The sequence below is a fragment of the Capsicum annuum genome, unplaced genomic scaffold (assembly GCF_002878395.1).
Source record: "Capsicum annuum cultivar UCD-10X-F1 unplaced genomic scaffold, UCD10Xv1.1 ctg1705, whole genome shotgun sequence".
Classification (NCBI taxonomy): Eukaryota; Viridiplantae; Streptophyta; class Magnoliopsida; order Solanales; family Solanaceae; genus Capsicum; species Capsicum annuum.
Window position 1 is genome coordinate 579521 of NW_025822685.1, and position 9747 is coordinate 589267.

The window sequence follows — 9747 nt, forward strand, 5'->3', positions numbered from 1 at the left end:
ATTACAATATATAAGTTAGATTACTGATTGATTATATCAGTGAAGAATCTATATATAACTACACACAAATGTATCAGTAGATTAAAAGGTATGAAGATACATTATACTATACAACTTTTGTGTTGAGATACATTACTGTAGATAAAATTTGAGAGAGATCCATAAGACTATTATGTATCTTACTTATAGATCTGAAAGATATAATGTATCTTCACCATATTTTAATGTATCTTAATGTCTTTTTAAAATGATACATCACTTTAATACCTTTTTAAGAGGTTGTCTTGATGTATCTTCAACAACTTTGTCTTTTGAAGCACCAAAACCTCATTTTTTTCGTACTTTTAACTGTCTCCTCACAAAACTTCTTCATCATAACAACATCATTATGTTGCATGTTTTGCTATTTTTTCATTGAAATCATCAGACTGCATATCAAAAACACCAGGAATAAAATTAAAAATATATGTAGTTTGGTTGATATTGTCTAATCGAGAAATTTCAATGCTAAAAGATGATATTGGCCCAAAAACTCTGACTAAAAACTATGTTTAGAAAGTAACCTTCAAAAACTTGAAGAAGAAAATTAGTGGAGATCTTAGAATAATTGTTTAACCTTGTAAGTTAAAATTGAAGATGAAGATGAAGTTGAAGATTGGGAAAGGGGAGGAAATGACTACTATTCAAATTGTTCAGATGGTCGGGAGTAACTGTAAGTTACTTTCCTGGATATACGCCGCTAATGAAGGAGTATCGGTAAAGAGGAATTTATCCAAAGTTATAGAGAATGTGCGGATATATTCATGCTTTTGAAGGGTTTAAAATAAATAAAGAATTTTTATAATTAATCAAATGAGTAGGGATTTTAAGTAGATTAGATAACATAAGTTGTGGTGTTAAAAGTAATTTTTTCAAAAAATAATTCAGGTTCCTTTTGGATATTACTTGATTCCTTTGAAACTGAGCTATTTGAATTGACCAGTCTAATATCTCAAGTGACTCTCTATTATTGCCAGATATTCAGGGCCAACTTTTGGGTGAAGCAACCCAAGCCCCTGCTTTAGGCCCCAAATTTTTAGGGGCCCCACTTTACATCATTTTTTATAAAACAATTAGTATTTGTTTAATTGGTTTAAAACTTAGGAGGAATAAAGGTGCCCCATTTTTACCAAATATAAATACTCCTTAAACGTTTTTTCTTTTAAAAAGGAATAATTTTGAAAAGGCAAATACACATTTAGTGAACTTTTTTTTTTGGTTTTCCATCCGATGTTCGGTGCCTACATTGGAGCCGTGACTAATCCGGATCGCAGGTTGCAGGGCCCATTAAGGTGGGGGTGCTTCCAACAAAGTTTTCTCCATACCCAGGGTCGAACCCTCGACCTCTGATTAAGGTGGAGCAGCTCTATCCACTGCACCACAACCCATGTTGGTACATTTAATGAACTTGATTTAACTAAGTCTTGAAAAGGGAAAAATACATATTTATAAGTAAAAAATATATGAAATAAAAAATAAAAATTATTCCCTCAGTTTAAAAAAGAATGACCTAGTTTGACTTGTTACGGAGTTTAAGAAAATAAAGAAGATTTTTGAATTTTTTAGTCCTAAATTAAAGTTATGTCAAATGTATCAAAATGTCCTTTAATCTTGTGGTGTTAAACATGACATGTGGAAAGTTGAATTAAAAAGTATTACCAAAAAAGAAAAAAGTCATTCGTTTTCAAACAGACGAAAAAGAAAAGTATATCATTCTTTTTTAAACTGAGGGAGTAATTACTATTTTCTATTTTTATCTTTCCAATTAGAATGGGATCTTTCATTTTCCTTTTCTTGATTGATGAAAACTAATGTTCATATTCATTCTATTTCTTTTCTATTTATTACCTTAAATTCTTATTTTCTTTTAATTCTTATATCACCAAACTTCAATTGTTCAATAGACTTTTTCCATAATATTATTATTCATTCAATTTTTTCTTGAATATCAAGACTGATGATAGTTTATAAAGATTGAAATTATTATTTTGAAATTATTATTTCAAATAAAGTTATTAAATCAGGTTCTATTATTTTAATTTTATTATTTTTTTTGTTAAATAATTGTGCATGCATATATTGATATTTGGTAGACATATTTTGTTGTCTATTGATTTTCTTTTGAGTTTTTAGTTGTGTAGATATAAATTACTCTTTTACTATTTATTAAAATTTAAATATGTCAACTAGCAATATGAATTTAGTGCTTCAAAACTTTTTTTAAAAAAAGAAGAAGAATTGAAACTTTGGTAGAATCTCAAAAAGAAGCTTTAGATAAATTTTTAATAAATAATAAAATAACAGAATTAGAAAATATAGGAGAATTTTCTCAAGATGAGCAAGTTGTTAATTCAGTTAAATTAGATGATAGGAGTAATACTATTTAAAAAGAAGAGGAGGAAATTAATGAGAAATCTACTATAAATTCTCAAGAAAATCAAGAACTTAATGAATTAAATAATTGTATTCTTAAAAATATATATGATCCTAGTCATAATGGATCAATATCGATACAAAATTGAGGGACTTACTACAACGAATTAAACATGGTGAAATTCACAGTCATTACTTAGGACATAATATATAAAATGAGTTAATAAATTTATTGATGAGTAAAATGAAAAACAAATTATTGAAAAAGTCATAGAAACAAAGTATTTTTTAATTATACTTGATTGCACTCCGGATGCTAGTCATTAAGAACAAATGTCTTTTATATTGCGAAGTGTGAATATTTTAACAGCTCCAATAAAAGCTACTGAGTATTTTTTAGAGTTTCTAAAAGTGGATGATACAAGTGGTAAAGGATTTTTTGAAGTTATTGTAGAAGAAATTAAAAATATTGGACTTGACATTGATAATTTAAGAGGATAAGGATATGATAATGGATCTAATATGAAGGAAAAATATCAAGAGGTTCAAAAACAACTTTTAGACATAAATCCTAGATTATTTTATACTCCATGTGGTTGTCATAATTTAAATTTAGTACTTTGTGATGTTGCTAATTCTTCCACAAAAGCTGTTTCATTTTTTGGAGTGGTACAACGTATATATACACTATTTTCTTTTCTACTAAGCGATGGAAAGTTTTAAAAGATAGTGTACCTGACCTATCTCTTAAATCATTGACACAAACACGATGAAAAAGTCGTATTGAAAGTGTTAAGGTCATAAGATTTCAAGCTCCACAAATAAGAGATGCTTTATTGAAATTAGCAGAAGTTGGCAAGGATCCAAAAACTAAAAGTGAAGCTAGTTGCTTAGCAACTTATTAGCTTGAAAATTTTGAATTTTTATTAGGTATTACTATTTGGCATGGTATTTTATTTGCAGTTAATTCAGTTAACATATTCTTACAATCAAAAGATATGCACATTGGTATTGCTATAGATCAATTAAGGGGTTTAATTTCCTTGAATATAAAATATAGAGAGCAAGGATTTGCAAGTTCTATGATTTCTGTTAAAGAAATTGCATTTGAGATAAATATAGAATCTGAATTTCGTACTAAACGTGTAATGCATAGAAAAAAATAATTTAATGAGAATGTTAATAATGAAATCACAAGGTCTCCCGAAGAATCTTTTAGAATTGAGTACTTCTTATATATAGTAGACCAAGCTGTTGTTTCTCTTCAAAATAGATTTGAATAATTTGAAGCTTATGAAAATATTTTTGAATTTCTATTTAATGGTAAAAAATTGAGATCACTAGATGATGAAAATTTGAAAAAATATTGTCTTAATCTTGAATGTTCTAATATAATAATCTTTCTGATATTGATGGTTTAGACTTATTTTTCGAGTTAAGAGTATTAAGGGAGATAGTACAAGTAGATGACAATACTTTAATTGATATACACAATCAAATAATAAGACTTGATTCTTTTCCAAATGTTTATATTACTTATAGAATAATGTTAACTATTCCTGTAACAGTTTGTAGACACGTGAAATTTATTGAATCAAATTCATATAAAATTTGAATTTGATCCATATTTTATTGGGTCTAAAATTATTTGAACTTAAAAAAATAATAAACCCATTTTATTCCTCATCAAGGTCCATCTCGCCTTGAAAACCAAACTCATCAAGTGACCTGACATTCCAGTCAAATCCAAGACCAACGAGATGATGCCACATGTACAAATGATGTGGAAATCTCATTCAAATTCAAGAACCGGTCAAAGTCATCAAGTGTCAAAGTGACATATTTCGGCTAATCACAAGCAACCAGGCCTACTCCCTACAAATAAATTAAAGGGTAACATAACATTCTAAAGGGGGATTCGGAAAGAGGACTTTGACAAGTATTTGCGATATCGACATTGACTATCAAATTCTTGCAAGGAGCAATCATCGGAGTTCTTTCCGGAGATTATTCCAAAGCAGTAAAATATTTTACGACATTTTCGATGATTGAAATACATCTCTAGGAGTCCAAACCATCCAACGAGTCGAGAAACACGCTACTGAAGGCCCTTAGATCATTTCTAAGTTTAGGAGAGAAGAATCAAGAGAGCTACAGAATTGTACTCACGAGATTCATCAATAAAAAATTCTTTTTTTCTTTTATTTATCTTTGGTTACAGTTAATTTTTGACGCATTAAAAGTTTGTTGCAAACACAGTTGCCTCAGCGGAAAGAAGTTTTTCAAAATTAAAACTGATAAAGTCTTACTTGAGATCAACAATGTCACAAGAGAAATTGAGTAGATTAGGTATATTATCAATTGAAAAAGAATTATTAGAAGAAATTGATTAAGACAATTATTCATAACTTTGCTTCTCAAAAAGCTAGAAAAATAGATTTTAAATAAAAATTATATATCATATATATTTTTCTTGAAAAAAAAATATCAAAGCCTCTCATCGAAGTTTTACTTTACACCCCTAATAGTGTTAAGCTGCCCCTGCTTATATTATTTTTTCTTCATTTTACATTAAACTAAAGTTGCTTCTGTTGGAGTTATAGATAGAGCAAATACACAAAATTAATGATGGAACTATTCAGTTTGATTAAAAATAATAGTAAAAAATAAAAGGAAATAGAGTAATTTACTACCTACTGGGTGCCATCGAATTGTGTAGTAGAATATGCAATTATGCCTCGTTGCAAATCAGAAGAAAGATTCTAAAGAAAATTGAAATGTGATTTATCATCTATTGATTTTATTTAGACATAACTCATAATTCTATTTGCATGTCGATTGTTATTACCAAAATATACAACTTTTTCCTTTTATATTGAAGCTAAAGAATTTAAGTTTTGTGTACACTGTCAGTATACAAAATATTCTATGTAAATTTGACTTGCTATTGAATTTTTTCTTTTTCCAATACCTGAACGGGGTAACCTGCAAAAATTACTAAAATATACTGAATTATTATAAATATTAAATTTATCACTAATTGCTAGTAAATATATTAAGTTGTTAAATTCATGTAAATTCTAATAAAATCAATAAAAGAGTCAATAAATGTAGTCAGATTCATTTTTCTTATAGTAATAAATTTCATTTTTTTGGTATTTTGAGACGTGACTATCAATGACAACTACGAAATTTGAATCATATTTTGTATATGGTATGGGTGTGTTCGGTATGGAGTTTTTTTTTTTTTTTTTGGATAGAGAGGGATATGAGATAAGGTAAGAAAAAAGTTTTGGATCTATTTTAAAGAAATAAATTAAAAACTAAATTTTAAAAAGAAGGGGGGGGGGGGGGGTGTTGGGGGACTGGTATTGAAAAAGCAGAGAACGAATAATATAAAATAAAAGATAAAATAAAATTATATAATATTAAGGACATAATTGAAAAAAGAAATAAGAAAATAATAGGATATCATCAAATCAGTGGTTAGATAAAATGAGAATTTTATGGTTACCAAATCATATCATATCATACATTTTAAGAAACAATCAAATAAATATAATTTTTTCGAAAAAGGGCCTAAAATGCTCCTTAACTATGTGAAATGGTGCAAAAATACCCTTCATCTACCTATTGTGTCTGAAATGCCCTTTCCGTCTACCTATTAGGTCTATTTTACCCTTCATTTAACAGCTGAATATTGGGTCCACTTCATTTATGACATGACATATTTCTATTGGACAATTATTATTTAATTAAACTAATTAATTTTATCCTCTAAATACCCAGCTCACCCAGCCAAATAACCCGATCCAACAAATATAAACCGCTCCAATTCCTTTAACAAAACATAATCCCCATTCATCGATTTAGCTCCAATTCCTTTAACAAAATAGAATTCCAATTCATCGATTTTAATATGTTCATCTCCTCTTTCTCCACTTCACCATCTTCTCAATAAAAATCATAGACTATTGGAGTAACATTCTTGGAGGTATTATACTGCAAAAGTAATTTTACTTTTTTTCAAGTGAGAACTTTTCTTTTTAGTGTTTCTAGTTAAGATTTTCAATTAGGGTTTAGGGTTTTGTTTTTGATTTCTAAAGTTGTCGTCATTCAATGTATTTCTGTATTGTTTCATGTGTCATATGTTTCTTGCAAACACTTTTTTAAGTTGCATGATGTATATGCTTTTAATTACTTGTCACCAATTAGGTTTTTTATATTGTTCTCTCAAATGAAAGACTTGTTTTTCCAATATTTATTTCATTTCATTTTCTTTGTCTTTCGATTGTTAGGAATGTCATAGTTTGGTATATTTATGGTTATTAGGTATATGATATTTTTATTGAAAAAGTGATTTTTTATTTGCTTTTGGTTTTACATTCTCTATGTGGTCCCTATCCCTTTACCCTTTATCATTGTTTGGACATAAAATATTGAAAGATTTCATTTTTTTTACTTTCTTTATTAATTGTTGATGAGTCACTTTTTCTTTGTTTTATGTTTGACATGTGACTCCTTCAAAGAATGGTTAAAAAGGTTGATGTGGTCTTTAACTATGGGAGAGAGTGGGTCCTTACTCCTCAGCTTACCTACTTAAAGAAAATGACTCATCTTTGGGAAGGGTATGATCCAGATTTTCTCTCATACATAGATATATGTTCAGAGTACACTGAAAAGTTAGGTTTTAGTAAGGTGAAACAATTGCTATTCATGGTCATTTGGTGGGTATTATCTAGTCGACGGGGATGTAGGAATCAGAACTTTGCAAACTGCATTGTCTACTCATTCTGATTTGCTTAAACTTCAACTGTTTGCTGTTGAAGAGGGTGAAAATATTCTCCCAGCTCCTGATATTAGTCAACATAATGAACCTTTCCCTGCATTGTCTTCTCAACCTGATTTTTTTAAACTTCAACTGTTTGCTGTTGAAGAGGGTGAACATATTGTCGCGGCTTTTGATATTAGTCAATATAATGGACCTTTCCCTGCAACAGTTGATGCATTAACTGATGATGAATCAAGTGAGGAAGAGGAGTATGAAAATGATCCTGTAGATATTGATTATAATAGTGATGAGTTAGAATTCCTTGAGAGGGATAAGAAAAGAGAAATCAATGAGAGTCTAGACAACTTCTTAGAGCTGAAAAAGGGAATGAGCTTTAAAGATCTTGATGAAGCAAAATTGTTTGTGAGCTTTTACTCAATTGTTAAAAAGATGGGCCTTAAAGTTACTAAGAGTGACCTTACTAGAGTTAGATATAGGTGTGATGTTGGTTGTCCTTTTGTATGTCTGATATCAGAAGTTGCTAAAGGCTAAGGATTTGAAGTTAAAACCTTTGAAATAGAACATACATGTCAGCCATGCTTTAAAAATAGAAGAGCCACACAACAAGCTTTAGCACACTATTTCAAGAACAAAATCCAGAATAACCCTCAATATAAGGTGACTGAAATGAGGAAGAATGTGCATGATAGATTTTCACTTAATGTTAGCTATACAAAGATGAAGAGGGTTAAAAGAATTATCTTAGAGAAACTGGAGGGTAGCTTTATTGATGATTTCAACAAGTTGGAAGCTTATGCTCAAGAGTTGAGGGATACTAATTTTGGTTCTGATGTGGTGATAAACATATCTAAAGATGCATTAAAACAAGGTAAAAGAAGATTTTTAAGAATGTACGTGTGTTTTGAATCTTTGAAAAGTGGTTGGAGAAGTGGTCTGAGACCATTCATAGGGTTGGACGGGACATTTTTAAAGAAAGAATATAAGGGAATTTTACTGGTGCCCCTTGGAAAAGATTCAATGAAGTAATTCTATCCACTTGCATGGGCGGTGGTGGATAGAGAAACATCTAGAACTTGGAAGTGGTTCATTGAATTATTGAGAAATTCGTTAGGTTTGGCAGATGGTGAAGGATTGACACTTATTTCTGATATGCAAAAGGTAATTATTTGTCACTTTCATTATTTCATTCCAATTTTTATTTTGTCTACACTTGAACTACTTTTATTTGTGTTATTGATTTGAACTATTTTTACTTGTGTTGTGGATTATTTCATTATTTCATGGACTGATTGATGTTGTTGGTAAATTGATTCCAAAAGCACACCACAGATGGTGTGTAAGGCATATAGAAGCCAATTGGTCAAAGACTTGGAGAGGTGGAGAGATGAAGAATTTAATGTGGTGGTCTGCTTAGAGTACATATGCAGAAGAATTTGAAGATCAACTGAAGAGAATAGGTTCTGTGTCTGAAAAAGTAGCCAAAGATCTATTATGGTACCCTCTAAAACACTGGTGCAGGGCCTATTTTGACACAATGTGCGAGAACTTCACATGTGAAAATAATTTCACCGAGTCATTCAACAAATAGATTTTGGCGGCAAGAGCAAAACCAATTATTAAGATGCTGGAAGATATCAGAATCAAGGTATTACCTCTAAATTTAGTCTCTTGTTATGTATAGATTATGAGGAATTGTCCATATCTTACTGTTATATCAATGTCCTTATCTTACTGTTAATATTTTGTATAGGTCATGGGTAGATTGAAAAATCTCAAAGAGAAGGGTGAAAAGTGGACTGAAAAGTTCTATTCATATGCCATGAAGTTGTATAATGATTTCAAAATTATTGCACAAAGCTGTCATGTTCAAGCTAATGGAGACTTAGGATATGAGGTAGTTGAGGGTACTGATAGGCATGTTGTGAATCTTGCTAGTAAAATATGCACATGTAGGATGTGGGATTTGACAGGAATACCAGTCCTCATGCTATTAAAGCTCTTGAACATGATAAACAAGAACCAGAGAATAAGATACACCAGTGGTATTCAAAACAGACTTGCATATTGCTTTACCATCATAAAATTCAACTAGTTAGGGGCAAGAAGTTCTGGAAAGTTCATCCTTCACATGCTATGAAACCACTGAAAATACGTAAGATGGTTGGTAGACCAAATTTTAAGAGAGTAAAAAAGAAAAATGAGGCAAGGAAGAGAGAGGGATTATGGTCAAAAAGTAGAAAGGGGCTGAAAATGACATATGGTCACTATAGTGCAAGAGATCACAATCAAAGGACATGTCATATGGTAAATTCATTCTTCAATGGTCATTATTTACACTATTATCTATTTACTTATATAATCATTTTTCAAATTTTGTAGCTTCAAAGAAGAATAGAAGTCCTTCACAATTTTGCAGTTTCTACTCAACAGATAAGCCAACCAATTGATGTTGTTGGTCCTTTCAACAGAAGAGAAAAACCACGGACAAACCTGTTGCACCTTTAAAGAGATCTATCAAAAACAATACTACTGATTCTAGCATA